At 39.3% G+C, this 24,585-nt stretch overlaps 1 protein-coding gene and 2 long non-coding RNA genes across 4 annotated transcripts in view; 2 read left to right on the forward strand and 1 right to left on the reverse strand.

The window, feature by feature from the left end:
- LOC111247197 (uncharacterized) overlaps positions 1-24,585 on the forward strand; it is a 183,087-nt gene that overhangs the window by 124,064 nt on the left and 34,438 nt on the right. The gene's annotated exons all lie outside the window — the stretch shown is intronic.
- LOC147758584 (uncharacterized) lies at positions 4,518-5,664 on the forward strand. Its single transcript, XR_015319091.1, has 2 exons — positions 4,518-4,653; positions 4,783-5,664. It is a non-coding gene; the product is annotated as an uncharacterized LOC147758584 (long non-coding RNA).
- On the reverse strand, positions 5,641-8,642 carry LOC147758585 (uncharacterized). Its single transcript, XR_015319087.1, has 2 exons — positions 8,062-8,642; positions 5,641-6,193 (listed from the first exon to the last, which is right to left on the reverse strand). It is a non-coding gene; the product is annotated as an uncharacterized LOC147758585 (long non-coding RNA).

The raw sequence follows: 24,585 nt of genomic DNA on the forward strand, positions 1-24,585 counted from the left end.
TAATAATATACTAGCTAAAAGTATAGATCCTGTATTAGATGGTTGTAGATGAGCCTCGAGTAACCATGAATGGCAATCGTGCGATGCACTGCAACAAACAGGATAGTCAATTTGGGTTATACTTTGACAACTGATCGAAGCCGACGGTAATTCTTGCTAAGGGCATATAACATTATCTCGAGATAATTATCAAGTATATTCGAAAGAAAAACGAAAACGGTGAAAAATACCTAGAGAAATAATAGCCAGAAGAATTACAACAACAATAGCAGTCAGTTGGTTTTGGTGTGAAAATGGTCAAAACTATAGGACACTTGAAGGTGGTTTGGTTACTTCTTTACATATAAGCACATATCTACCGTCTTTCAGATTTCTCTGTCTGATTCGTGTTTCTCTCAGTGAAGCCGAATGATAATTGATATTCCGAAGCTGTTATGTTAGATATTAGTGAACTGCGAGGAATTCATTTACGCACCCAGTTAGTACCAAATACACAGTGCAGAACTCGGCTGTAACGATGGCGTAGGTGGGTCCTCAAGCGCAAACTTCGTTCCTAATCGTTCGTATCTAACTTTCAAAGTTATCCATAACTTCCGTACATGAAGTTGTCCTACAACAGAATCTATTTACACGATAGTACATTTCTTTTGCACAACGAACTGCTATCGCGTGCTCTAAATAAGCTCTATACTCAAACAGATTCTGTGCAACACTCCTCTGTGCTATATATGGCACAGATGATATATATATATATATATATATCTCTGACCCTTGTAAGTGTTGAGCAAACCTGAACGTACTCTACAATGGTAGCACCTCTACTAGCACTTCATTAAAAATGTCGTGCTAAGAAGGAAAAGTGTAAAGACGACTAGCTATGCCACGTAGAGCTGCTGTACAACAGCCGGGATAGAAACTGATCTGGTAACAACGCAAAGAAGAGCTTGTGTTCCTGCTACTTTGTTTTGTCCTTTGCTCTCTATCCTCTTTACCTCGCGCGAACACTCTGGGATAGTACTATGGCCAGGAAAGCACAGCTTGTCAACTTGACCAGGGACTAGCCATCAAGAAAATAGGACTGCTAAAGAATTCTTGTTGTTGCAATTAAGATAGATAATACTTGGAAACAAAAGCTGCTGCTAGCGCCAATGTCGTCGGACTGTTAAGGCCACGGGAAGGGTGGGAGACGGGATGAGAAGATCTGGTAGGTCAACAGAGGGTCCGCTAGCACCCACTTAGAAACTGATTTAGATCTGTTCTATTAAATCACTCTGACGGTCTTTTTCTAGTTTTACATAGCCAGACGTATGTGTAGCAATAAACTACGATGTAGAATGGTTGTTTAGGTACACTTGTGCAAATAGGCCAAATATTTTAACATGGCTGTCGTGACTAGCTGCCGGATGAGCCAGACTGACAGAGAAATGTAGCTGCTACTATAGCTTTGACGTAATGTGAGCTGCGCATGCAAAGCAGACGGATAGCTGTGCGACAGCAGGATCAGTGAAGATAATCAACAGAATTAGCCGGAAGTGAGAATTCGTATCGAAAACACCGAGAGAGCAATGATGGCCGATAACAAATTAGTGCTTTGTAAAAGATGAATAGACACCGAAAAATCATTTGTTACTTACGTACGTACGTACGTACGCAGACAGCTGGAGGATGCAAGCACCAATCTAGAGATGAGGATAGAACCAATCACTCGTGTAATGGGACCAACGGATTTGGTAAAATGGACATTGCCTATTCGTTTGTTATAAGACGTTTCCAATAGAAACTTTTAACCATCAGGTCATAATGTTTCTATTTTGCTCAATTCTGTCGCCTTTTAGAGCGCAAGCCAAAACATAACCTTCCATTGCTAACTGAACGGAATAATTTAAAAAAATCTCAGTATTACCTTGACAACGACAGAATTACTAGCAAATATAACAGCATTCAACTTTTCTTAGGGAAAACGTAAAAGACTTCATTATATTCTATTTATAAGATTAATTCATTGTAAAACAGAAGGTGACACTGGAGAGAGGTTCAGCAAGGCCAGTTGGAATATTTTTGTCCATTAATCGGTAGCTAGATGATAGAGAATAGGTGTAAAAACATATATAGATTACAGATATATATAAATAAATTAATTAATTGAGTTTTGATTTGAACGAGACCTGCAAGAGATAGCAGTAGGAAGAAAACTGTCTACTTTTCCACTTTTACTTGGGGCACACAAGGTACCGCTGAGGAAGTATATTGGAATAGGAAAGATGCGACGACAGAACTGACGATCTCTGCCCACTTCGATGCAGCCAATCGACTGCTATCGACCTCGTTCCACACGGTCACCCGCTGTTGTCCAGACATCACTCTTGAGCCCCCAAGTAGATCACAGAAAGCTCGATCAGAAATGATCTGTGTGAACCAGCCTGATCGATACGTAGATATGGCAGTCGAGTCGAACACATCCAGATGTCTACATATTGACTTACTTAGAAGAAAACGTGGTTACATAAAAGCAAGCCCGAAATGTGTGATATGCGTAGAGTGGGAGGTGATCTCTTCTCATGAAGACTAGCTTTGCTGGAGATGAGCATCTGTATCAACGTAGAATTAATTTTGACACTACATGGCATGAAAATAACCAGTTTTTCACCCTTCTGCCAATAAAATAGTAATGTTTATCTATCTATAATAAACCGTGAAAAGGGAATAAAAACGACTCCATAGTGAGTCCGGATCCTCGGCAAAGCTATAGTTTGGTTTGTAACTCGAGGGAGATAACCTATTTGTATCTTTTCTTCAATTTAAATAAATCGTAATTATCGGCTAAATAATATTAAATAGCACTTGAATGTGAATTTTTTTTCAAATAAATAGAAAACCAATGGGAATACTAATGACTTTACGTGTTACATATATTAATGCGGATACTGCTGTACGCTTACATTACGCTAAACGCTATTTGATGGTTTACCACAAAGAAAAAGAAAAAGTACGATGTTTAAAAATATAAATTTGCTTCTCGAGTGTTTTTTTTCTTTTATTTTATTCAAATGAGTTAACTCCTATAATTAACCCGCGAACACTCACAATAGTTAACTTAAAAAATCTACCACACATTTTTGCTGTGGAAGCTAGATATATGTATTTTGAATAAGCGTACTAAATATCCGAGCGTTGTGAGCACCTATATTACTAAGCTATAAATAAGGCACTGAATCGAATTACCATGCTTTATTGTTTGCAGATAAACGTTAAAAAAGTTAGTAGAACCTGAAAGGCTTCTGAGGTGAAATAACAAATACATATATAGAGTGTTCTGAAATACGTAATTTTATTACCTCTGAAACTCTAAAACTTTAATGAATTCCAAGTTTTAGAGTTTCAGAGGTAACTTTCGGTGCAGTTTGTTTTTATCGTTTGTTTCGTAGATACATACTTAAATAGTGACGTTTTAGTAGAGCATGAAAAAGATGAGAAGTAAGCCAGGAAAAGTTGTGCCAGAAAATTTCAACGACGAAATTCTGCGTCTTCCGAAGTACAGTCTTCTAAACTGTTACGCTTTGTCAAAGTAACACCATTAAATAAATTTGTTTTTACAGAACGAAGAATGAATTGCACGGTATGTTTTTTTTAAAGACCGTCAAATATACTTATATTAAATGATCCAACCAGTATAGTTTATAGTTTTTTTTTTTATAATTATCAAATATGTGGCTATTATTAGTGTAAATTTATATTTGTTTCATTTATTCGCTATATCGCAGTGTTTTTGGTATCACTATGGCTACTGCCGTTACACAGTATCGTATCAAATAACATGACGTTATTCTGCCTATCTCCTTGGCTAATACTGCTTTTTTAACTGGCACTGCCAAAGAATAATTTAATATATAAACAGAAAATTCACAGGTTATAAATATCACCTCATAGATAAAGATGATGCTAAGCCTTTTTCGGCCATTAGGCTGTGCTATCTCGCTATGCCGCATACTCATTTGGAATATATTTGTATATGGGCAACCTTTCATTGCGGAGAAAGCTTTATGAGATGGATGGCAGCAACGGCCGCTCTGGTCCTCTTGTGATGCCCCTATAGGAAGTGTTTAATACCGAAATTACAGCCCTTATAATACTTCAACTAGCTATCATTCGTATTTGTGGGCCAGTGCCAAGACGTGTGTGTGTCTATGTGCACTAGCCAAGAAAATAAGCAGATCGACTAACTACCTACTTCGTCGCGACCGTTGTCGTCATATAGATGTACTCTCAAGAGCTGTCTATTATTGTTGAATAAGGGTTGTTATAAAAACAAAAACCTGGTGACCCAGTAATAGGGACAATGCTGCCCTTTGCCCTACGTTGAAGTTAAAGGACATTCCTGGCCCCGTTACATGGTGCAAGTGCACCGATTTTCATAGCTTTCTTAATCCCGGCTAGAGTGCACTTTAACAGATCAAGATAATTTAGAGTCCCTATGATGAACTCATCTCGGACAACGCTTGTCTGTCGTTAGGAAGCGACGGCGACAGACGCTCCCTGTATTTAAAAACGCTAACCAGCGTTGTCGGTATTAGCCATAGAGGCGAGAAAAGAATTATCTTGCATAGTAGAAGAAAGGATAGAAAGAGATTAAAAGGACACCGTTATCTTTAAGAGGTATGAAGCGTACTCAACTATGTGATTGATAGTGCTATTAAGTCTGCATATAGGAAAAAATATACACTGAACGTTTTTGAAACACATTCTATTATTATTATTTGATGTGCTTTTCTGATGTTTTTTCAGATCGTAGTGCTTCGGTAGTAAATTATCTGTTTACTCAAATCTGTTAAACGATCAATTTTCGCAGCCTTATTAGCGCTATTGGTCTACCAAAGTTCGCCGCTGACAGGAAACATATTTTGCTACGTTCGAAAAAAACACTTTCACGTACGAGGTAAAGCGGGACGATTGCTGGCTCTTTCCTATTTCAACAAAGGACATTTTACGCCGCGCAATGGGCAACGTTATTAGGTGATATCCATGCCACCGTTGCGTTACGTCGATGGCGTGGATCTAAACAGTAGTTTGTCAAGATGGTAAAGGCTGTACTATCACCAAGATTGAAATGTCAACGAAGAGTACTTCGATACATTTTAGCTTCCGGTGAAGTGTTGTTGATCTTATTTAAAATTAATTGCAATATAATAATATGTGAAAATAGTATATGAAACTCGACTATGGAACAGCCGTTGGTGATTTGCAGCGTACGTCCGCATAGGTCACTTCCAATTGAGTTTTTTTTTTTGTTCTATCGTATGCCCGATTGTGTCGACAGTACGAAAGAAGTATGTTGACTACAATTAAGGCCGTCGTCTGTATGCATATGTGTATGTGCATGTCACATACACATATGGTACAGATGATACATGGTACACGCGAAAAGGATACAGCGTATATTTCAAGGGCAGACGTTTAAATTCGAAATATACCTTAAATATATATATATATATATATAACGATACATCAACTAATAAAGCTCGTTAACAATGTAGGCCATTAGAAGAAATACACTCGTAGTTTAGCGATGGACTTAGGCAGAAAACTCAACAGTAAATCAAGCCACCAACCGCCTTGCTGCACGTAGCAATAAAAACAAATTCGTAACGATCTTACAAACATCTAGAACTGGCGTTCGTTCATTGGTAGACTTTATCTCTTTCGCCAATTATAATAACTGTATAGTGATCCCATGAGCACTGTGTCATCACACAATGTATGGCGGCAATAAAAACAATCGAAAGCGGTGCTAAGCAAGCAAACTAAAGACTTTTGTATCGAAGCGGTCATGTCATGGTGGTGCTCCAGCGTATCCAACATATACACACGCTGGCATATAATAAAATAATAACTGTTATACCTACATAGATGATAAGTTTTATGCAAGAACATACTGCCGATGAGGACAGCAGCTGATGCGCTCGTTAGATAATGGCGCTCTTTCGTTTGTCTGCTTTTCTCTGCCGCCCAGTGCGTCTCGGTGGGCTAATATGGCTTTTCTGCCACTGGTTATGTCGTTGTTGCAGTGCTGTGATAGTTGCGTGGTAATTTGTTAAGGCGCATATAACGCTTCCATAGGGAATTTGCAGTATAACACTCTTAGCGCTTGCACCGAGCCACCACCTCCCAGACTCCACGGAGTCACAGGAAACGCAACCTAGAGGAATGAGAATAGACGGCAAGGCAACCAAGAGGTTAGCGAGCTGTTTGTGACGCACCAAAGTGGAGGGCATTTAAAGATAAATACACCTGCAAACAAAAAACCCTACAAAAAATTGGACATGTAAAAACAAATGAATTGGCTGGAACAAACGCTCGTTTTGACTCTTCCCTAGGACCCTCAGGTCTCTTCCATCGTGATTAGTCTGAAAGGATTGTTTACATTTAAAGCTCATTATTTTACTGCATCCGAGCGAACTGTCAAATTGGGGCGTTATTTGACAATAACAATACTAAGCAAAAATCCTGCGCCCCAGAAAATAGTTTGCGTTGGGTGTTTATGAATATTAAAGATCTTCCCTCCGAAGGAAAAATGCTATTCTAGAACCTCACTTGCTATTAGGTCATCCTATCTCACCCATATCGCCACAGGTGACCAAAACAAATATGATACTAAACTGAAGATTTTCACAAACCGTCAACAAATCCGTCTACTGAGACAACGTATCCGGTCTCATTATGTTAAACGATCTAAGACGTAACACTTGCTTCCCTTGCGGTACGCGGTAGACAGAAAGCAAAAGGCAGTTTCACAAAAAGCAAAGAATAAAATGCAACTCTTATAAACTTTACAGTTTCCTTTCTATTTCTGCTATCTTTGCATAGACTAATTAGAGTTTAAAAAAGAAAACTACAAATACATACATTCTCCGCAATCTTTGGCTGTGGTTTTTCGTGTTCACATCGATATATTTAATATACGGTCTCTCTATTATAATAACGGTTTTCGACTAAATAATCATACTTTTCCCCTTCATCCGAGTTGTTCGTACATTAAAACAAAATTGAGCGACTTCAACAGTCGGATCGCAATAACCTTCGCCTGGAGATATCTAAATCGATACTTCGCCGCAGGACATTTGTCTCTAGATGCATGTAAGTAAGTACCCTCATTCCCGTTCATCGAACGGACGACATCAGAGTTCGTAGGGTGAAATCATAAGGAAAGATTGTATAATATATTAGAGTCACTTTAGTGTACATTTCACACTTGATTAGTCGAAAAGGTCTTTTCTAAAAAGCTGGCTCAGTGAAAAACTATCAACTATTCGAATGAGGCCATGTAGCACATTGTACGAGCTATATTTTCAAACAGCTATAATAGATGAAAATAATTTTTTATAGCACTTAATATAGCTAAAACAGAATGATCACGAGTCAAAAAGCACTGCTAGCAGTAAACGTTATTACTACAAAAAGGATTTTCATGAATGATAAACCTAGCCAGCTGAAGTGATATGTCCAACTAATCGGGGTTAATAGGGAGAAAGCATATATTCGATTCCTTTACCTCATTTCAATGATCGTCCTCAGTTTCGATGGAAACGTAGAAATTTTCAGTTATTGGCTGATAAATCAGTTCATATTAGATTTAACTTTGCAAATACTTCGTCCGAAACAGTGCCACGTTCTACGTGTCAAGATGCCGAGATAGTTCAAGCGAGAAGATACTTCAAGCGCCGAAGCACTCAAACACTCAGAAATCAATGACGATCAAAAATGAATGCTACTTAAACTCGACCAATAGGAAAAGTCACCTTTCAACACATTGCTACATCATCGAGCAAAAGAAAAGTACCCCAACTCATTGTGCAGGCGATCTTGTCATAGCTCGCAACTTAGAGCTCTTCGACTTGAAAGTAATCTAGGACCTAGGACTAGGAAAGTAATCGATCTTGAAATACGGCTCGTAAATTCGACCTTGCTAAATATTGCTCCAAACAAATAGTGACTATGACTTACACTTATGCTAGTACATGCAGATTTAACCAAACATTATTAATATCATACGCAAACAAATCGTACATCTTGGTACCGCCTAACATCACGAAGCCTGCAGTGACATATAACGAATAGTCTTCTATTTGAATTTTATTCACTTTGGCGTTTTTCTCTCTGATTCAGAACAACCGATCGGTGAGTAATCAGTAATACTTTTATCTTTCGGGTTCCTTGGATCTCTTTTTCGTTCGTTCTCTTTTCTTCAGTCTTCTTTTTTATCGCGCAGTGCCTCTTGTTTCAAATTCAGACAAAAGCAATAAGCCGCCTACGACAGCCGGCCACGGGTCTGTAAAGTAAGTTTCTTGAAGTTAGTATCGGTGCACATACACTAGACATCGTTGTTGTCAGCGTAATACAACGTTTAGCAGAGGAAAAGCATTGCTAGTAGTAGTATCCGGCTTCTGGCCTGGTGTTCGTCAGTCTGTCCGTCCGTTCACGCATCAAATCATAATTCGTGGCTACAGAGATAGACCTCAAACAATACTCAGAGGAACAGACATCATAGGTACACTCTGTTTTACTTGCTGACCACTCGAGCTAGCTAGGCGCTTTGTGTTTCGTGCCCTTTAACAGCGGAAACAAGAACCGGAAGTGCAATGTCAGAAACCACGTACCTATACATAGACAGACACAGTTAGTTTACGACTTATACAGCCACACAACAAGCACCGCCACAGAACGCAAAGGCCTTCCTACTTTTTGGCCAGACCGAAATTTGCGCTGACCACTAACTTCACTTCTACTAGCACCGCTATCGCAACTATTAATCAGCGCAACAATAGAAGGAACTGTTGAATGCTGCCGGCGCACTGACAAAAGAGGATATTTACTCGCCGAATGATAACCAGTTTAGGTTATCATTCGCTGAACAAATATTATTTGCGTGAAATGTCTGATTTATAAACGTGGAGTGGAGCAAGCTATAAAGGGCTATAGACCTTAATTCGAGGGTGAATTTAAGACTGTTTAATGGAAAACCATTGTGAGATACATAAAGCTAGAGGTATAGATGGGTAACGTGGCTTGACTAACCTAATTCAAAGCGGTAAGTCTGGTTGTGTTTATAAAAGGTGTTCTTCACCGTCAAGCAATTTACGAGTCTCAGACAAGTTTCAGGATGGGCCGCGCCTATAATTCGCTATGGACTTTTCGCAAATAAACAGAAGGACCATTGCATTGTCAAGCTTTGAGCATATCGTATTAGCTTTCCAAAATCTTGCACACATGTGAAACTACCCGATTTAAACAATGTAATTTCTGCTATGCTAATTGTTCGATAAGCCTGTTTTACCGCAATTCTATAGCAATTATTAAGTTATTCTTTTCTATCACTGATGGTGATCATCATTTCTTTTTGGCAATATCACTAGAATGCTAGATCACTTTAATAGACTGAAAGAAAATTTTGAAACTTGGTCTAGTATGTGTACGTAGCTAGCTGTTCCGTATTTTCTTTCCATAGCATCAGAACGTTATGCTATGGAACTTATTGCATTCGTTCAAGCCTTCTTTTCGAGCCTTCTTTAGCAGTAGGGAGCTAATGAACCTTATTTACATGAAAATCTAGAGGAAACGTTCCGATGGTAGGGCGTTTGTCAAGACCATATCAGCTAATGACTTCTGGCGTGTCGAGCTTCTCCGCTGTTCGTACCGGCTTAACACGGCTGAACGCTGCATCAAAGTCACCACACTAAACACCGTTTCTATTGTTGAATTTTAAATAGAAGGATAAAGGTAATCATCAATTGATTTACATTAATTAGTCATTACATTGTAACGGTGAAAAGACTGATTACTGGTAAACGTATCGCAAGTAAGATCATGTTTGTACGAATATGCGGAACTGATAGCATCCAACTTAGTCTAATTCATGACTATCAAGTATAGTTATCGTTATTAATAATATTTTTGTATTGGCATATTTAATAACGTTTGGTGTGTTTACGGCATAGAAATGTGTAGAAAATGAGATTGAACCGCATCGCACTACTTCGCTAATCTGACCGTGGAAAAACAACTTCAAGTGAAGGTTAAAGGACTCTTAATGAACTTTTGCATTAGCTCATCAACGCTGATAATCAGACTACCTGGGAGTCGATCAGACCGTCAAAACAAGAAGATGGGTGTTAGTTCAAATGAACGTACACAACGACGTCCAATCTGACAATACGCTCCCTGCAACGGTCGCAAGTTTTTGCGTGGCTGAAGCTTACCAGACCGTTTTGGTAGGCACTTTTCCCTGTACGCTTTCGAGTCATAACCAGACGCCCACATATTTTTTTTTTTTTTGTTTTCACAAAACCGCGCTCAAGGATTATTATTAATGGGTCAATTTCTTGTCTCCTGTTTGTCGTCATTGGGCATTTTGACTCTCCGTGTCGAATTTTCATTGTCAATGTTACTTCATGAACCGAAAAGAGGCTCTTTCTGTTTTACAAACTTCGACCAAATACCATAATGGATGCATACCTAATCCTTGTATGAAATGACCTTTGAGAAGAGTTTTCAAATTGCGGATGCTTCCAGCGTCACGACCCATCGTCTAATACGCGTATGTGCCTGTATGTATCACAATTATCGCTGTGCCTACTTTCTTTATTCACGGGTAGCCGCCCCATTAGTGCAAACAGCGTGATCAATCCAGTCTTCAATCAATATGATTCTGAACCTATTCTAATAGAAGGTGTAAGATGCTCTTTGCATGCGGTCACATTCGTGGGTCTTTTTGACGCGCTTTACCGAATAAAGGTAACTATCTGAATTTATCGAAACTATATATCGACAGGCCTGCACCTGCATACCGACCGGTATCGTCGCAAATGGATCTCAGAGCATCGTATTTGAATCCAGCAGCACCGAAAATAGAGCGCTCAATAAAGCATTGAGTGACAACACGTATCTTGTAAATCTGTATAATATATATATATATATATATTACGTGAGACGATTTATTGGGAATGTGGATAGTTATAATTCGCAGAAAGCAGTGCTGGTATACGGATTCAGTATAATCAAAGCTTTGTTTATTGCATCCGTCACTGTGGTTGTCTCCACTAACATTGAAAGCGAATGACTCACGTAGTAATTAGAAAAGCTGACCTTAATAGTTCGCGTCTATTTACTATCCAGACGTCGAAAGTGGCAACGATTTGTTTCGTCCACCAATGTTCCGGCACAAAATAAGAGTGGTAGCATCTGCATTTGATGAACGTGTGCGCCTGTCACCGATAGCAGCAATCGGCGTAGGGCATTCAGCGCCTCTATATGTATGAATGGTTTCTGCATAGGGGGCGATCGCATCTAGGTAAGCCTAGTACCGCGAAATTTTAATCTAACCCTAACCCAAAATGTAAGGCAGCTCTGACATACAAAAATTAGCAGCAGCTAGTTGTGTCTACGGTGAACCTGGACTCTCCTTTATAACAAATTTCGAAGAATATCTAACACTCTTTTCTCATGGCAATGACACGAATAAGTAGGTTACCGTATGAATGTTCCAAAAGTCTAAAATGAGCCGTGCAGATACGCTATTGTACACTAAAGAAAAGCTATTAAAAATACCGAAATCATTGAGCATTATAAACTTTTTCGAGTTTTCTTTCTATTATAATAAGTAGACACCGGTTGTTTTTTGTCACCATCAAGGTCACATACTAATCCTCTAGCAGTAATCTAATTTAAACTTGAATTCATCGTGTAACATAAGTATTTTCATTACGTACTTTCCATATAGTCAAATCATTGCTCAACGTTGTTCACGTTAGATTGGTAACTAAGCGAAACGTGCAAGTTCCGCCTCGTAGAGTCATTTATAGCAGTCTTGTGTACTTTAACAAGTACGCATTTACCTCACTTTCAAACGTAAAAGTTCCCGTAAATTATTTGGGCATATAGCGACTATTTGGGCCAACCACCAGTAGTGGTATTGTTACCTTGATAATATATTTAAAAACGCTTATTAAATAACGGATTAACGATTTTTCCTCAACAAAAATACATGCGGCCCTCTATGGTTGGTCTTCTGAATCACGCTTGATAACTATTGGTTATGATCTCTCACCGGCCTTATTATGTCAAAAATGAGTGCAATAGCGTACTGTAAGACGCTCACTATGCACTTCGTCCTCAGTGAATAAGCGAAACCCTTGTGTGCACCTTTAATTCCCTCATTTGTTTATTACGTGCTATAACCTGTCGCGTCATACAGCTGTGATCGACCGTAACAAGTTAATGCAAGAAGGAAACGCTGAAAAACGACGAAAAACTCACGCATCACGAGAAAAGGAATTGTACAGCGAAATTTCATTACCCTATCCCGTGAATACATGGAAGGGCGTCCGAAGAAAATACTTGCAGAAAATTACTACATCAGAGGTCAATTAGGCCATGTGAGCGGCTTCAGTTTTCAGACCGGTAAAGGTTTAGGATTGCTCCATCCGTGATTTAGGATAGCTGAAGTAACCAAAAAAGGAGGTCAACAAATCATTTCGATGCGTGGGTAGTCAGTCATTTACCTCACTCAATCATTATGTCGATTTTACTTTTGATAAGAGATCCTAATTGACTAATGCCTTTTATCTCGAGCTAACCATATGGGAGGATTTGTTGCAGCAACGGTCCAATAGGTTAGAATTTTATAATCATTTTGCTCAAGAAAATCTTGGCATAATGGTAACTCCATAGTAGTTTCGTAGTGTACATTTTGAAATCTTTTCGAGGCAAGCTGCTTCGGACGCACGAGGGTTAGCTGGTTTAAATAGCATGAATATTGCTCAATTAGGATTTTGTCGTATTTAATAATTAGCCGTTCATATTAATAGATCTCACTCAGTCCTTTTGCCTTATCAATTCTCTCTTCCACGGTGAAGGTTTTATGGTAGGTGCGTTATAAATTCCTAGGTAATTTATACATACTATTCCCACTTGTCAGAAGAGTACACGCTAGAAAACCACTCTGCCCTTTCTCGCTGTGCCGTTAATTCAAAGGAACGTCGTCCATGTACCAATGAGTTTGTTTGCTTACCCTGCTGAAATATCCCTTCCTTGTACCGCTAGAAAAGACATAGGCTCAGTCATAAAGCTGGATGAAGTCTATACCCAGATTAAGCAAATGCTGACGGCCCCCGCTCACGGAAAACCTGTATACATGGGTTTGGCGAAAAGGAATCAATGTGTGATGTTATTAGTTTTCCTTCTACGTGAGTGGGCACGATTGCACTAGCATTAATTTGCCTCTAGAAAATCTCTTTTCTTCCATGTCCTAGAGCCATGCACCTCAACGAGTCCTAAATATTGAATTTTATACATGTATAGCAGATGTAACCTTAGATACCTCGAAGAACCATTAGCACCTTATGTTAACATGTCACCGTATTTTGCCATACATTAGCATAGGCACTCTGTTAGTGCGTAACGCAAATAGGAGAAAGCATGCTTAGTTCGGAATTATTGTTATTTACTATTATCAGGCCCATAGGCTCAACACTCGGTAGTGATACATGTCTTAGGAAGGGGCTTGAACCAGTGGCCTCGAGCTCCACAACCAGAGTTCTGGGCGTCTGAGTCGTGGCGGTAAAAAATCCGTGATGGCTTTCTGCTGTTTCTATCAATTTCCTGTTGTTCCTCTTGCATTTGATAGAATTTAAATTTGAACTCGCAAGCGCGCACCAATTTTCGTTGATAGGTTGAACGACAACGCTTGACCCGCTTGCAGCCTTTATGAAGGATCTATTGAAATATGAAATGTCAAATTATGAACATCCTTGTTCAAGATTTGCTTTTCCTCTATGACTGGCCGTAAAAGGCCAATGATGTCGCACTCGATAAACAAAACATACCCTAGAAGTTCCAATAACACTATTCACCAGCATTATTTACCTGTCCCCATGATGTCCGGTTAATGTCGTTTACTTGATTAAAATAAATAGAGAAAAAACCTCCCATCTATTCATTATTGTCCTTCAAATAGTCATAATGAAATACACGCTGTCGTTATACATTACCAAAAATAAATTTTATCAGGAACACACCTGCTCTACATTTTGATATTTTTTTTGGTGTTGGCAGTTGCGGGTTTGATAGAAATAGGAGCTGAGCATACAATAGTAACACTTTACTTCAACAAATTGAGTCACTCATATACATAATTCACGCTTCAACAGTATATTTGTAGATTTTATTTATTATTAGTTAATTGGCAAATAAATGTAATACATGATTATTCTGAAAATTATTGTTACTGCAAGGTGACATTGTTTCCAGTTTCAACTAAATAGCGTGTTTCCACGTTTCTATGGCGAAATGCGACTTATTGATTTCTTCAGTCTATTGCAAGGTAAGGCGATCGTAGGATTTTTAACAACTGCTTTACGCCAAACTTACGCATTATTTAGATCGTACCCTAAAAAAGACGCAGATCTCCCATTCTCGTCTTGTGATATATGATAAGTGTCTACCATATAACAGCGGCAAGCATCGACCGTGACACATATTGCCGGGATCGGCTACATCGAAGTTTAATCTCAGTAACCACCTATACACAGAACTTGTTGAAGTTTGATTAGCCATCGACAGAAAATGGAATTGTGCGAAAAAGAAAAACCACTCACTGGTTTAGCGGCGGAAATTTTGGAAAGGATAAATATAGAACGAAACCATTTTATTAGATACTATGATCAATGATTGTACTCCCTGAGCTACGTTACTATTTTACGCGAAAATAATAGATATTTATGTAATCTAACTTACTAAATGTCTCTTATGATAAGATCAAGAATTATATATATATATAAAGAAGTTTACAAAATGCTACCTTTATCAACGCTAACTCTCGCCAATATAGCAATTTTTACGTGAAGACAGTACAGGATAATTCTTTTTACGCGCATCTATATATATAAAACTTGTACGCCACTCTGTATACAGCCTTGCTGTGTTCAAGCGAATATTGTTGACACATATTGGTCAAATATGAAAAATAATTTGATATTTTTTGACCATGAGAGAAATGAAGAAGTACGTACTGCAATGGTGCTTAGAAATAAGTTGCTTCAAAAAACTTCCTAGTTGGCTATAACTTGGCTCGGGGTAAATTTTCTATAGCATTATTACCGTTACCGAGTTGCTGAGTTAGCAAGGAATTACAGTACGAAACTCGGATTTAAATATAGCATAGTCTACATTTACGTCTCGATCGCTCGGTAACAGTAGAGCCGACACACACGCGAGCATCTGTCCGAACGCTTATTCAAACGTTCACCAGTTCAGCAGCGGGCCCGAAACCCGACCGTTAAATAGCACTGCTGGCTTGTAACTACAGTTCGATCGGCGAAAGAAAGAGGCATCTTCCAAAATGTATTCTATCCTTGCTACGCAGGCCATTGTTTTTACCAGTGTGCTGCCTAGCATTAGCGGACTCGGTAGCCAAGCAAATTGGCGTGTGTCCGTGGTAAAGAACACATCACGTGTTCTTTCTTACCGTTCTGCGCTGTCTTTCCTAGTTCAAGCTTATTCCGGCCCGGCTCGTCCTGGCCATAAAGTTATGGCATCTTTGTCCCGGCCAGCAGCCTCCGCGCTGATGAATTCAACAAATCAATCTGTAACTTTGTGGCGCACGATGTTTTAGCAGAGTCACAACCGCGGATGTAGACCTCATTTGCATTCCCATCGCGCGTCCTGTGGTTTCTTTGTAATATTAAGCTACATGTAGCAGCCCTTCTCCGACGACGAGTGTTTCCTGTAGTCAGTGTCGTCGCCAACTGGCAGCTACATCGCGCTACCTATTCTTCTACATACGAAAATAGAGTGCGTTTTTATGTTAATACTAGCTATATAACAAAATTTGACGAGCTATAACAGCAATATGATAAACCTGTTCTATTAGGTGGGAATCGATATTCCTTTCAGGAGAACATGTTCCTGATCATTCTTATGAAGGACCTTGGCTTTGTCTTGCGTTTTTATTTGTATCCGGCAAACGCGATGCGAGATGAGCAGGTGGCTGAATCGGTGTTAGGGCGTGAAAGGATAGTGAGTAAGAGGCTTAGGTATCTAAACTTGAAATAGAGGCACTACATAGGATCAGCAGCATATATGAATTGAAGATATCTTGTAGGCTTTTCTTTGTTTCGTTTGCTCGCCGCTCCCTTGAGACCCCATTTCGGGAGATGTCAGTATACCATAATGAGGCAGCATCTTCATTTTTGACCCTGTCATCTTTCTTTTGTTTTCCGTGATGTTTCACATGGGTAGCACATGAGTAGTACCAGGACGCTGGAGAGCCGAAGACGAGATTAAAAAATTTCGACTTTTTTGACCTTCTGGTTGGAGTACCTACATTAAGCTAGACCTTAATACAGCCTTTGTCGCTACATTCTTAATACGTTGTTTTTAACACTAGAAATCAACAGTCTGCATTGTCTCCAGTTTTTATGGTTTATGCAGGCGTATTAAAAATGGCTTTTTAGTGGCAATCCTTGATGCGCCTGGATTTTTGGTAGAGAAAAATTCCAGTTGTCATTTGGGCTTAACAGATTGCTCTAACGGTTAGTCCTTCAGAGATTTTTCTCGCCGTTCCTTGTTTTGAAGAATTTGGCCACCATTTGGACCTTTTGAAATCTTGCATGACTTTTGGTCTGCTATCAACCGAGTATTTTACTCCATTGAATTTGTTTTGTATGCAGTGTACCTTAGCGACACTTCGACGAGTTTATACCTACCAGTACCGGACAGCCGATGGTTTCCGCTCCCAAAAAAAGCTGTAATCCCGGTAATAATAGTTATATTGAATAAGCGTGACTGTAGTGAAAGACATTTCTAGCACATTTGGAAAAAAAATAGCTAAGATACCTGTTTTTATTTAAACATAATTTAAATGCCGTACCTTATACATAGAGAAGCGGTGCTTTTCTATGAAGCGGGCGGCCATAATTCCATGTTAACAGCAGGGATTACACAGGGAAGAGCGCAACGAGCTACGATCTAATCTGCGGTGAGAACATCCTATAAAGTCTAACGCATGATTACTATTTCTGAAAAATCCATATAAGAAACTTATTCTGGTGTTATTAATTATTACTATTATAGCTATTAAGTCTAACCGAAACTTTACATTTTAAGTTACACCTGAAGTGCTTAAAGTAAAGCGTGGAAAAGCTCTGGTAGGTAAAAGTTCTGAAAGAAATCTGTAGGCGTTCACTTGTAGTACTCATCAGGAGCAGGTGGAAAGATCTACTTTTTTTTTTTTGTTGTTCAATAATCGGAGGTTGTGATAATAAGTACATTTGTTGTTCTTTAAATAAGGCACAGTTTGCGCATTACATTTTGTGATGGAAACGTGTATAGAGGGAAAAAGACAGATTTCCAATGATGGAGCCACATATCTAAGCTTGATCCAATTGTTGCCGTATTAACATTCTTTCGTAAGCAAAGATCGACAGCTAAGCTTGAGGCAGGCAAACCGTTACATCGCTATATTGGGAACATATTTATAAATAATGCTGAGATTGCCTTACATTGTGTTCTATTGACTAAACATTGATTTTTAAATATAGTTATTTCTGTAACTTTTGCGAAAATGACGAAACGATCATGAACGAATCGTCTCGGACCAATTTCCGCTTGAAAATGTGTCTTCAAGTACTCCTAAGTAAGTACGACTCAGCTCAGGGCATGTCGGAAAACGATAAAAAGAAAAGAATGTCTGATTCTGTAAATTTAAAATGTCAGCGACCTTTCATCTAGAGGATTAAACCCATCAAATTATCGCTAGTGTTTCAGTATACTGCACCATGTCATTGCTGTTATGCAGACAATTAAATCAATAATTAAAGACTGGATAGCTTCGTTTAACCCAACAACGCATATTGCTCAATCCAATCTACGAAGATGTGTCAATTTGCATTCATACAAACGCAAGTTCTAAAGTTAACAAACGATTACGTGACTGCCCCCCCAGTCAGTGTATAAAAATCAAATTAGATAGACTGTACAATAGAATCTTATATGAGTATCTTATTGAATAGAAGGACTAATAAATAGAAGAAGTAAATAATAAGTGCACCTTGTTGAACCAGTACGTGGGTCTTGTTTCCGAGGAACAGGATGACGATAAGCTAGGATAGCAATTAGATGAATCTGAAAACACCTTGCCTCGAATTTCTATCAAAATGAACTTTATCAAAGGGTATATAAGCCCGTACTAAGACGTTGTAGCAATGCAGCTACATCATGGCTGAGGTATTACCCTGCTGACCTCACTTAACTCCCTTTTCCGCATTTGATATAATCAGCTTTTTCATCTCATCCAGATTTCTTCGTGCGTAGTGAAGATGAATCTACTAGCCCGTTTGACATATTGCTTCAGACATTGAAGAATCCAAGTAGCCACAAGGAGTTTAGCCTCTATATGTTCTGAGTGAAAAGATTTGATTAAAGTATGAAGTTTTTTTATGGACACCATCAGGGGTATGTGCTAATCCCTTTCCCAACTGTTAGGTTCTGCTTCAAGCTACGCCTTTTATCGGATCATAATTCAGCATAAAGACGTTACAATTCGGCAGCCATAATAAAAGTAACGCATGTAAAAGGTAAATTTCTCTAAAAAAAAAATTGATGTCCTTCAAATGCTGGATAAAGAACGTTGTCCCGAAAGCATATGCACTACTTAGTTCGAAGACGTGTTACAGTTGCTTATGTATAAAACGTTCAAATATTAAAAAGAAGGATCTATCTGATTCAGAATTGGCAAACAAACAGAGATAAGCGAGTTACCCTTGACAATCGTGACTGCTGAGATGTTTTCCTCGTCGAGCGCTAACGACGTTCTGCAAAATCTAAGATCATTAATAGACGCTAGTATAGTCTGCGCATTTGAATATAGCAGGAACGATGTAAAAACCTCATTCATCGCTAAGTGCTTTGAAAACGAACAACATATGGCCCATGCGAATGGGGGCAATGCTAAGGGTCCTAAAACCAGAACTAAAAGAAATACTTCGCACGAATTAACTTCGCTGCATTGGAACGAAGCGTGGGTGATCACTTCACATAGACACTGGCGTATGTATACTCAGGACACCACAGCCGCCGACAAATTTCATGTTGCCGGTTACATTAATTTGGTTTCAATAAAACGTTAATGGTATGACTACTGTTTAATATAGAGTACTGATGTTTGCCATAGCAGCGTAAGCGTTCTTTCTATGTTAGACTCGTGTCAAGATGCGCATCGCTCAACTATTCCCAATCTAACGAAAACAAAGTTGTATAGCAAGCGCTATAAACCCCTATACTTGAAACGCAGTCTTTATTGTGGTTGCGCCTGACTACCTTACGCTTGCAACGTGAGGAGTAGGATACGAATTACGTCGTAGACATACAGTAAAGACCAGCCGACACGACACGTTCTTAACCTTTCTCGCAGCTAAAACCGTAGCTCCGGCAATCTCTCTCTTCCTAATCCTGTTCAAAGGTATCGCTGTCAGAGGATTGCACATTGTCTGCATTTAAACCTTTACATCTGTCATATCCTCCTTATGAGCCACCAAGTAAATCCATGGGTTGTACTCGAGGAGACGCATGTGTACAGAGCCCGCCCTCCTGGCAAAAAAAAATGTTTATATGTATCCTAAGTACTCTAATTTTATACGTATTTGTATCCATATGGATATGGACGGGTTATAACTATTTCTGTAGGTTCTCCGCCACTGACACCTTCCCAAGGGCCACTACGTATATAAAAGTTATCAGAAGCAGTGGACAAAAATGTTAATGTGAATACTGGGGCAAATGGGTGCGACATTCACGCTTACAATAATCACTGCCCCAGTTTACGTCCACCAGAGGCGCTTGCATCTTCCCCAGCGTGACGAGCTTCCGTCAACTTACAACAATGTAACAAAAAATCTTTTATTTCATCTGTGTTTCGAACATTAGGTTCGGTATCACTGTTAGGCATTCCATCACACGGTTGGCTTCCACTACGAAACGAATTCAGTCTACGTGCGGGTTCGAACCTACACTACAACGTTTCACTAATACTAGCAGGCAATTAGATGAATCACTGATCTATCACGAGAACTTATCTGCTTATTGTGAACCAGCTTTCCTATGGGAAAGATTTCCGTAAGAATGTGCATATTATCTATGCAAACCTGGCCTTAGGTACCAGCATCGCTACTGCCTTGGCCACAACTAGGAGAGATTAGTTTTCCGTCTAAAGCGTCGAACATGCGTGCAACGATACGTATGAACCTTAAAAGGAGACCCAATACTTAAAAATGATGAAGGTAGATGTATTTTGCTGAAGTATCTGTGTAATATATATTGTACCGGTGAAACTCTCTTGTAATAGTACTCAACAGCTGCTATTAAAAGCGCACTGCCGTTATTGTTTGTGTGTGTATTTGTTGTTCTGCACTGTATTGGACGTAACCAAGCTAAGAAACATCACGGCTAGCGAAGGCAGTTTACTGAAGTAAGACGAGATTTTCAGCTGTGCAAGTCTATGCATCTGTCATATGCAGATGGTAGGAACACAGAGCTTCGCACTGCTGACCATCAGCAGCGGCTGGTTATACGACACTCGCCGGCATCATATCAGTGTGGAAGCTTCGCATAAATCGTATATGTGATAACGTAAATCTACACTGCAAAAATTTGAAAAGAAAAACAAACGTCAACCTGCTTGGGGGTCGATTTCACTTTTGATTGCTCGAAAATATAACAGTATTAAATCAATAACGAACGTATGCTAAAAAGTTTTCATCGGTCCCAAGTTTTTTCAGAAACGTAATTTAGCTTTGCATGGTTATCAAATGCTAGATTAAATTATTATTGGAAATTTGGCTTAAGAACATCGGAAGTAATTGGATATTAATTTTACAGGTTTTTAACTCTTTTGTTCGACTGTCTCACAAGAATCTCAAATATGAGGCTTCTATTTGTGTTGAGATGTATTTATCCAGCGCTAGACACAGAGAAAACGAGAGGTTTTAGGGTCTCCAGCCTTCATCGCCGTCGGAAATATGTATGAAAGGATGATGTAACCCTGCGGCATTTTGGGTTCGGTTAAATAAATAACTACTTTGAATTTAATGTCGGTTACTTAAGCTGTTAAGCATTGCTTTAGACGAGTGGATCCGCTACGAAACGATGTGTATTTACACCTAGATAGAAAAACCTAGACCATCGTGTGCTTCAAGGCTTAATAGGCACACACGTTGCCGCCGCACCATTACGGGGACATATCGAATTCAGTTGTCAAGTCGTGCGGAAGACCAACCGGCCACCACGTTACTTTGTATTTAGTTCAACAAAAGCATGTGGCAACTGGGAAATACAAAAAATAAAAAAACGTCCTCTGGTTACTGCTTGGTTCTGCTGGCCTCCCCGGTCTTTTCCAGGAATTTTTGCTGGTTGAAAACATTCAGCGTGTTACAATCGGAAGTGTAGAGGTTGTATTTCAGGTTGAACGCAGATAGCACTATTTCAGCTACTGCTCTCATTCAGACCCCATTCGCTAGTAGAACTTATCTATTTGGTCATTCAATGTACTACTCGCGATGTAACTACACCGAGAGACTGGTGTAGTCGCATTACGGGAAGATCTCACCCGGTCGGAAACCTCACCTGCTTGGACAGCTATTTGGAAAACGGGCCCCTCTTGACTTCTACTCCTCCAAAGCCTATTGTAAATGCTCTTGAGCCAACATCTGAGTGCAGCCACATGATTTTCTATCGATCGTGGAAATTGGGAACGAATCTTGTGGAAAAGCAGAACAAAATAGCTTCTAATAGTCTCGAATAATAATAATATAATTGGGTTGTGACGCCCTGAAGGACAGAAGGTAGCTAGCCCAGAAAGGTAGACCATAATTACGAACTGAATAGAGAGCAATTAGGTGATGTTTTATAGGTCTTTGTTTTATCCGAAAATACGAGGCTTTTTTTTTTCTTTTTCCCCAAAAGAGATCCATCCATCAACGATCAATTATTTGTCACTATGTAGCCAATTACATAGGTACAGTTACATGACTATCATCGACGATGCCCTATCAACTTTCCCTCAATTTGCCACCTATAACCAAATGCTAATTCAAGGCTTTTGCGAAAACCTATTTCAACGATACGGCGGCTCTAAGTCTCCGTACTAACCAGCTGAATCGATATTTACACAATAGTCACACACATTTACTAAATACTAACAAGCGCAATACAAACATTCAGATTTAGCAATACAAACAGATTCGGTAACGTGTATGTTTATTAAACCTCTATGACGACCTGCTCAAACGACATGGGCTGAGAGTTATTCTCTGGACTACATCGTATAGGAAGCTCTCACAGAAACTATTGTTAGGTTGATACACCTACGATTAAACGGCTATGTTGAAAGCAAAGCGTATGCAGGCCTACGCAGTGCGATGAGAGATCGCGACTCCTACTGACATACGAATTTTTAGGCTGCATAGAAGCTTGTACCTGTAACATTTTGCAACCCCATAGAGCGGTGCAATGAAACTTCGTTATTACGTATTTTTTACTCTATGTCGCATATTCGGTTGGCTGTTTCATAAATGTAACTATCGGGCGGTATTTTATGCAATATTGTAGGAGGATATTACTATATAGTAGGAATACACCGGGTGTAGGCTGCCGTAACGATGGAGAGCTATCCACCATCGTCAGTGAATATTGTTGAACTAAGTTTGCTTACATCGTGAAATAAGTGATGAAGATTTACTGAACGACGGTCCATATGCACTTCTGTTTAGGGATCACACGTAGGGTGGATAATTAAGACACCGCATATATATGCTTAATGCTATACTGGGCTGGTAGTTCGAGATATGCGAAAATTTGAGTATGAGAAAATTTAAAAAAAGTAAGCACTTCCATTATTCAGCTCCCGATCATGGCAAGACAATTACAGATAAATGCTTGAGCTACCTTTCCAGGACTAGCCAAGTAAAACGCGAAGACGTATTTGATACTGATACGAATAAGACTGCTTTTATCAAGAGTTATGCCAGTCTTAACGAAAGTTTCGTAAAATCATTTGTTATCGCAAAAGTTATCGTAAAGTAATGTAAAAATCGTGCATCAGAGTACAGTTAGACACCTGCAGGTAGCTACACAACGCATCAGTACCAGAAGGACTTAATAGATTGTGGTAAATTGATTGCATAACAATAGTAGGCCTGGAAAGAATTTATTGACCGGACCCGAAATAGGCGTTAAGTTCCTCTCATATTTTAATAGTTATTAAATTAGTGGAGGTGAAAATATAGTGTCGTCGGAAACCATCAGCGTCAATTACGTACTCTACGGTATTTGTGCATTGTTATGCAAAAAAAGCTAGAACTATATTGATTTAGTCTGTATTTATACTGCTTTTATATGTTGTACTTCACTCTCTGACGTCTCATACAATTCGCATGAGACGTTACGGAGGCAGATGGAAATGTACATTTCCGTCTGCCTCCGTTTACCACTTCGTCATCTTTTGAAAGCGTACTGCTAGCATACCGTCGCATACTCACGTGCCGCTGATGCCCTCTACAAATTTTTGTTCAAGTGTGTGTTTACATCAAATAATGCGACTTACATACAAACGATACAGAACGTCCGCTGATCATCTACGACTCACCGTTGCCGCTCCAACATAGCGATGAGATAGCGGTCTAGCGGACGGCCAAGTTTCTGTCAAGTTGGTCGGGCTGGAACTGCACCCGCGATCATCGCCTATGTATTCATATCTTTTTATTAGCTTGAGAATACATCATATAGACAGTGTCGTCCAGCGAATAGTCTGCCAGCGGCTATGTGTTGAAATGACGAGATTTGTCGGCAGCTCGCTATCACACTACCGGATGAGCAATAATGAGAAAGCAAAACACAAGGAAATATTCGGCATTTGACTACAATCAACTGGCCTTGGACATAGTGAACGAGTAGAAAAAGACCGTTATCCAACGATGTTCGAAGACGTCCGTTTCGTGGAACTTCATTAGTAAAGCGTTTCGTTGCTTGTATGTCGATGGATACTTCTGGACGCCGTCGTTCCAAGTGCGTCGTTTGCCCCCTTTTATTCCTTCGGCAACTGTTCGCTTCAGCTTCCTATATTGTTTTCATTTTCGCGCCACAGCTAGTAGTGACGTTAACGATATAGCGATAAACAGAGATCAGGGACGGAAGATTTCGTCCCGAATAATGTTCGACGATTTCTAGCTTTGATCGACATCAGTCATAAGGCTAAACCCAATACGAATTAATTGTATGCTATAAATGAGTAACATGACTTCTTATACTCGCAGTGCCATTGCGTACTCTGTTGACCTATCGCATTGAAATTCGTTTGTGTACAGAAGAACACCAACTTGTAATTTGCTTTTCTTTAATTCGTGGTTGGAATAATTTGAAGGACGCTTGTAACCTATAACGAAATTCACACAATGTTTCGGGCATATGTGTAGGTACGACGAATCTGTTAGAAAAGAAAACACGTATTCTTAGAACAAACTTAATTTTCGAAAAACACTGGAAGAA

This window comes from Varroa destructor, unplaced genomic scaffold, assembly GCF_002443255.2.
Source record: "Varroa destructor unplaced genomic scaffold, Vdes_3.0 BEIS01000001.1, whole genome shotgun sequence".
NCBI classification, from domain to species: Eukaryota; Metazoa; Arthropoda; class Arachnida; order Mesostigmata; family Varroidae; genus Varroa; species Varroa destructor.